The sequence below is a fragment of the Tupaia chinensis genome, unplaced genomic scaffold, assembly GCF_000334495.1.
Source record: "Tupaia chinensis unplaced genomic scaffold, TupChi_1.0 Scaffold143878_1, whole genome shotgun sequence".
NCBI classification, from domain to species: Eukaryota; Metazoa; Chordata; class Mammalia; order Scandentia; family Tupaiidae; genus Tupaia; species Tupaia belangeri.
Genome location: NW_006203729.1, coordinates 107236 through 115034, shown reverse-complemented (window position 1 = coordinate 115034; position 7799 = coordinate 107236).

The window sequence follows — 7799 nt, the reverse complement described above, 5'->3', positions numbered from 1 at the left end:
TTTCCAGAAAATATTGAAACAGCCCCTGTACAGACTCTAGCCCCTAGTCAGGACACTGGCCCTTCCCCAGCCCGATGGAGAGGGAAACACACAGGCACCCAGAGCGTGGGGCCTCAGGCTGGTGAAGTTCTACGTCTGCGTCTCTCCAGTGAGCCACGTGCCTACCCCAAGGCCGGTGCTGCCAGGAGGCCCTGTCCATGTCTCCCAGCTCCTGACTCCTGGCCCAGGCTCAAGTTCCCTCCCTCCTCCGTCACAGGGCCAGAGAGAGGCACCAGGTGGAGGATGCTGCAAGGCACCAAGGCCCGGAGTGGCAGGGAGCCCACTGGGAGGGAACACGATGCCTCGAGCACCTATCCCGGTGTCCCACTGGCCCTCACAGAGGGGCCCGAGAGGTGTGTTTAGTGCCTCTCACAGGTGAAGGAACACAGGTGAGGTCGCGGGCCACGCGGCTGGGTGTGGCTGAGTTGTGCTCTGAGCCCAGCCTGCACCACGCCCGGGCATGCAGCCTTCACTGAGCCCACAGAGACACTCACAGAAGCCATGTCCAGCTACCATGCTCCTGACCCGTGGTCAGAGAGGAGGGAGACGTCGACACTTAGCCTCGAGTGTCACCGAGGGACACGCCAGGATGGGGTGGGGGAGGGAAGACAAAGACTCGGGAGGGGAATCGGGCTGCTTCTCCCTCCCTGTGGAAGTGGATCCGGAGGAAAATGTACATCCTGGCTTTCATCCCTAGACCACAGAGAATTTCCAGGAGGGGGACTAAGGAATCTGCATTTAAAGAAAGTCCCGAGCGGAAAAGCCGCCGATATCTGTACCACGTTTTGAAATGCATCGGAAGAATTGATAAATAAGATAAGTTGGTGGGGGGGGGGTAGAGAGGGAGGGGCGGACAGTACAAAGCAAAATAAAGCAAAATGTTGTCGGGAATCTAGACGGGGCAACACTATACAGTCGTCCCACTCTGTGTGTGTGTGTAAGAATCATTTAATTTTATTTATTCATTCATTTATTTAATTTGGCCAGAGAGAGACACAGAGAGCAAGAGGGAGGGAAAGTGAGAAAGCAACCACGGTTGGTCATGTGGGAGTGTCCAGCACTTTAACCACCATGTCACCTGCTAGCCCTCAACTCTCTGTGTGTTTTAAAAGATGCATAATGAGGGAACCAGCAGTTAGCGTAATGGCTATGTCGCTGGACTCCCACGTAGTCGACTGCGGTTCGCATCCCAGATCCGGTGGCTTAAAACTCACGCCGGGCTCGTGTGCGTGCGTGCCCAAGATCCCGAGAGGAGAATGGAGGAGAAGGGATTGTGGTGTGACCATCTCCCCTGAGGGGTGATTTCTCGCTTTCTGTCTCTCTGTCTCTCTCTGTCTGTCTGGTGAGCGCACGTGCCCTATGGCAAAAACCTCTCCAAAAAAAAAAAAAGATGCATAATGAGATGTGGGGGGGGGAAGGGGGTGCTTTCCCCCGTGAATGTGCTGACAGGCAGGGTCTGGGACCAGAGCTGCAGGGGGAGGTCCCCCGGAGGGCTTCTGGAGAACTGGCTGCCCCGGGAGGTCCCCTCTGCTGCCCGACCCTCCTCTTTCTCCAGTGCCCTGTTTCAGTCATCCCAGAACACGGGGCAGACTGAGCAAAGGCGGCCTTCTCCCTGGGGCTCTGGAGAAGGTGAATCCACCCCTTTATTAAAGGGGAAGTGAATCCCAGAGCAGCTAGGCTGGCAGTCCTTGGGCTCCACAGCTCACGCGCGTCCATTCCTCGCGGTTGGGGGCACAAACCATGCACACAGGAAAAGGCGACTTTGAGTTGAGGGTTGTGTGAATGGACGCGATTGCAAATGCTACCGATGCACAGGGCGGGCTGGAGGGGGCGAGGTGCTTCCCAGAACGGGGGCATTGGGGTAGGTCTTGGAAGAGGGGCAGGGTTCAGACAGCAGGTGCAAGGAAAGCACCCTAAGAAGGGGGAACCGCGTGGGCCAGGAATGAGAGGCTGTAGTAACACGATGTCTCAGGGGCATGATGGGGCAGCCTCGCTGGACACTAGACAGGAGCAAAATGAGGGGACTGGAAACACGTGGGGGCCAGAATGTGCAGGGTCGTCAACGCCCAGCTAGGAAACGGGGCAAGGTAGAGGGTATCTGAGAGGACATAACGCCATGCAACCACAGCTCAGGGAGGGGCGTGTGAGGACTGCACAGACAGGGAGACGGACCTGGTGCAGCCAGAGCTCTCCCGGGCCTGTGCCTCAACTGCTGGGCTTGCGAGGTACTGGCCCTTCAGCTGGCAGAGCAGTCGGAGGCTGGCGTGGGCACCTCTGCGTCCAGGCAGTTTTCCCAGCTGACCCAGCTGTGACACAAATGCTGCCACCTTCACGTGCGTCATGATGAGAAAGAAGGCTGGCGAGCATTGCCTTAGACCTGCGCCCTGGTGCCAGCCAGACGGCAGGGCCTGGGGCTCCTGGAGGGAGCGCTCCCGAGCCCACCGTCATGGCAGCTGTCTCCTCCCCGGGACAAGGGATGTCTGCCATCTCGGTTTCATGTGCCACCATTAGGCCGTTTTCCACTGGGCTAAGGTCTCAGCCAACGGTGAACACAGATGGGCCTAGGGGGGGTTAGCATTTCATTCCACGATCACGTACCTCCTGTGGTGCTGGTGGCATGGGGGAGACAGAGAGACGGTTCCTCGGTGTCTGTGGGGATTGGTTCGAGGGCCCGATTGTCCTAAGAGGCAAGGATGCTCAGTCCCGTGTGTAAAATGGCCCAGCACGTCCCTTCCTCAGAGTGTCAGACCCCAGAGAGGGGAAGGGGAACTGTGGAGGTGGACCTCTTCGTGGTTTCAGCCTCTCCATGACGCACGTTTCCAGGACACTCTCCTAAGGACAGCATCCAAAGGACGGGAAAGCACCCGTGTACAAATACAGGAACTTCAGCTTTATCTATGAGAGTGGAGAATCGCTTGCACTGTGGGCTTAAACAAAGGGTCCTGCGGTGGGAGACTGGTAAAATAAATTATGGCATGACCACCAGCCACGTTGTCCATTACTAGTCACCGAGTATCACCAGCTCCATCCACCTCTCTAGGACACAGTAGCTGTTACCCCACTACTACCAACTTTACTGAGGAGTTCCTGTCACTACTGCTGTCTCCACCACCGCCTCTCTAGGACTAAGTAGTTATTACTACACTAAAACCACTTTTTTTTTGGAGAGGTTTTTGCTATAGGGCACATGCACTCACCAGAAAGACAGAGAGAGACAGAGAGACAGAAAGACAGAAAGCAGGAAATCACCCCCCAGGGAGGATGGCCATGTCACAATCCCTTCTCCTTCATTCTCCTCTCAGGATCTTGGGCATGCACGCACACATGCCTGGCTTGAGTGTAAGCCACCGGGTCCGGGACTCGAACAGCGCTCGGCTACATGGGAGTTCAGCGACATAGCCATTACGCTAACTGCTGATTCCCACTACAACCAATTTTATTGAGCACTTACTGTCACTACTGCTATTACCAGTAACCACCCCCAACAATCCTTATTTTACTGAGCCGTTGTTTAGCTCCAATCAACATCATGAATGCCCTAGAGAGGAGCTCTCGTTTAACCTTTGAGACAATCCTTCGATCTGGTACTACCAGCATCCATATTTTTCCAATGAGGAAACTGAGCCGAGTCGCTAAGTAAGGTACCCAAGATTTTATAGTTGTTAGGATTAGAAATTCCAACTCAACCAGAATGACTGAAGCTTAAGCTATAGAAAATAAAAACTGGGAGCCACAGATTCTTTCATTGAAACCCTGATGTGTAATTAAAGTTGAAATCAGGAGCCACTAGTCTGAGCAGCCCTTTAATGAGGAACCTGGAGATAAATTTGATGTAATAAAGTTGTTGACTCAAGTGGCTCTGAGAACGCAAAGCTCTGGGTTTGCTGTCACCCTTTGCTTACGCAGATTAAGAAGAAGCACATAGCAAATATTTATGTACCAGTAACTAGAAAATTTTAAATTAAATCCAAACTTTTCCTCTAGCTTGTCATCATAAAATTGAGTTTCTAATGAATTAATACACGTAAAAGCATTAGGAACAAAGTCAATGCTGTGTAAATATTTGCTGTAATTGTTATTTACAAGAACGGACAAGGAGCTCGACCGCAATAGTCTAAGCTTTATAGTTATTTTCCAAAGACTGTTGACTTGAACTTTAAAGCGTTGAATGTTTGTCATGGTAAACCACATCTGTGAGAATGTTTTGCATAGAAAACTGTGTTTGTTCACTGAACTTATACACTGTGTTTATCATAGGGATTTAAATTTACTTACAACCACCTTGTGATAATTAGACAGCTAAATAAGATCTGGTCCAAACAAACTCAACCAATCTAAAAAATGACATCAATCCTCTTGAAGTTAGAAACATATCTAAAGGCATTTCTCCTTGTGTAAGTGATTTTATCAGTAAAACAAAACAGAACAAAAATAATGGCTCTAACTCATTAAAACACAGTGCAAAACCTCAGTATTCTACACAGATGCTCCATGAAGACTATGACGTAACCCAGAGACACATTTTACCATACTCAGTAATGATAATAGTAAAAGCTTAGTTAAAAGTACAGGCTATGACCCTTGGCAATGGGGAAGGAGAGGCTGCAGGAGCTGTGGAGAGGGAGGACATTCGAACATTCACCTCTGATGAGAGTATAAAAGGAAGAGTCAAAGAGTTAAAGACTTTCTATATGCTGTGCTTAATCTTTATCGTAGATCACTCTCTAAACTGTGGTTGCTCTTCATCAGGAAAAATGTTGAAGATTCATCTCACAAGAATACATATGTTTATTCACATGTTCACTTCTACTAAAAGAGTATGTACATTAAAGATTCCTATTGGAGGGCCAGCAGGTGGCACAGTGGTTAAGACGCTGGATTCCCACATGGCCGACCACAGTTAGAGTCCCGCACCTGGAGGCTTGCTTTCTTTCCTACTTGTCCTTTCTCTCTCTGTCTCTCTCTGGCCCAAGTTAAACAAATAATAATGATGGTAATAAGTGAAATAAAATAATTCTTTAATAAAAAATTCATATTGGAGTAAAAATAACCATATTTTCCCTCCCACCTTAAACAACTAGAAAAATGAACAAAATGTATGAAGCAATAGTTTCTAGACATTAGTCACCAGGGAGTACAGGACTGCAATTGCTGAGAGGAGGTAAACAGAGGAAGGTCTACAATTGCCCAGCTTCTTACCTCGTGCCAGTCTCACTGAGACAAGGAGACAGAAGTTGGAGCTCTGGGAAACCAAGACAGTTACAATTTCCTAGTCACAATCCTGGACGAGGGAACCACAGAGAGAAAAAGAAGGAAGACAGGAGAGACGGAGAGAGAGAATGGAGAGAGGGGAGAAGGAAATCTAGATTTTTGCATCATTTCCTTCTGAGTCATTGAGCATGAATGTGTGCATGTATGAAAGAAAAATACTGCAAAATCCTAGGATGAGTGATACTTGGACCTCAGACAGAACCGGGAATAGTTGGCTCCCACCAAGAGCAGAGAGACCCTGTAATATACAGGGCATTAGGTAGAGTCCTCAGAAGTGTATCACTTTAGTATTGGGAATAAATTAATGCTATAGTAAAGGCTGCTCTGGATTCATTCTAACAAAAGTTAAAAGTGAACCCCAAAAGGAGCCACAAAGTCCTAAATAACTCAACCATGCACCAGAACATTATTATTATTATTAGAGAGGTTTTTGCTATAGGGTGTGTGTGCTCACCAGAAAGACAGAGAGAGACAGAGAGAGAGAGACAGAAAGCAAGAAGTCACCCCCCCCTTCTCCTCCATTTTCTTCTCAGGATCCAGGGCACGCACGCATGCACACGCGTCCAGCATGAGTTTAAGCCCCTGGGTCTGGGACTCGAACCGCAGTCAACTAGATGGGAGTCCAGGGACATAGTCATTACACCAACTGCTGGTTCAAGTGCAGCACTATTTAAAAGAAATACCACAAAATCCAGAACACAACAACATAAAATTCACAATGTCTGGCATCCCACAAAAAATTAGTAGGCATGCTAACCCAGAGAATATGATTTAACCAAGAGAAAAGTAGTCATTAGAAATAGACCCAGGTATGACAGAGATGGTGAACTTAGTAGACAAAGATGTAGAAGTGATTATTATAAATGTACACAAAAACATCAAAACGAAATGAATATAATGAAGAAATGGAAGATGTAAAAGAGAACTAACTTCTCTTTCACAGAAGAAAAAAACATAACAAAAATGAAAAGTGTTTTCGATTGAATTGATAGCTAATATAAATCCTTTGATTTTCCATATAAATTTTAGATTAGCTTGTCAATGTGCATTTTCTAAAAACCTGCTGGAATTTGATTGTGACGGGAGTAGTGGAGTACTGGAGAAGAACAGCTCAGTGAATCTGAAGATACAAAACTATCCAAAATGAAGGGGGAAGAGAGAGAAAAGAAGGAGGTGAAGGAAGAAGAAAAGAGGAGGAAGAAAAAGAGCAGGGTGTCAGTGACCTGTAGGGTAACAGTGTATCTTAACAGTCTAACATACATATATAACCGAAGTGACAGGAAGGGAAAGAAAACAGAAGAATTATTGTAAAGAAAATAATGGCTTATGGGACCAACAGTTGGTGTAATGGCTATGTCGCTGGACTCCTATGTAGTCAATCGTGGTTCGAGTCTCGGACCCGGTGGCTTAAACTCACTCCAAGTGTGCATGCGTGCCCCAGATCCCAAGAGGAGGATGGAGGAGAAGGGATTGCAGCGTCGCTATCCCCCCTGGGTGGTGATTTCTCGCTTTCTGTCTCTCTGTCTCTCTCTGTCTGTCTGGCGAGCGCACGTGCCCTATAGCAAAAACCTCTCAAATAATAATAATAATAATAGCTTCAAATTCAAATTTGAAAACTTCAAATTCAAATTTGATGAAAACTGTAAGTTCACAACTTTGAGACGTTCAATGAACTCCAAGTAGATCAGCTAGTGACGATATCTTCTAAAAATCAAGGTGAAATAAAAACTTTTGCAGACAAATGAAAGCTAAAAGAATTGATCACCAGCACACCAGCACTACAAGAAATGATAAAAGAAGTTCTTTAAATAGAAGGAAAATTATGCCTTTGGGAAATCTGGATCTACCCCCAAAATGAAAAGAACCAGAAATGGTAAACATGTATGTAAATATAAGAAAGAAAGTATGTAAGTATAAAAGATGATTTTAACTAAGCTGATTTTAAATCTCTTTAAAAATAATAGACTGTTGGGAACCAGCAGTTAGCATAATGGCTATGTCGCTGGACTCCCACGTAGTCGACCGCAGTTTGCATCCTGGACCCAGTGGCTTAAAACTCACACCAGGCGCGTGTGTGTGCGTGCCCAAGATCCCGAGAGGAGGATGGAGGAGAAGGGATTGCGGCGTGACCATCCCCTCTGGGGGGTGATTTCTCGCTTTCTGTCTCTATGTCTCTCTCTGTCTGTTTGGCGAGCACATGCGCCCTATAGCGAAAATCTCTCCAAAAAAAAAAAGAACAAAAAAAAATAATAGACTGTTTAAAACAAAAATAATAAGTGTACTGTGGGTTTTAGAACTCATATAGAAGTAAAGTGTATGACCACAGAGACACAAAGAACAAAGATGGAGAAACAGAGTATACTGTGGTAAGGATTGTATATTATTCAAGAAGTTGTTTGATAGTATTTGAAGATAGATTGAAATAAGTTAAAGATATATGTTATAAGCTCTAAGACAACCATTGACAAAAAAAAATCTAAAAGTGGATA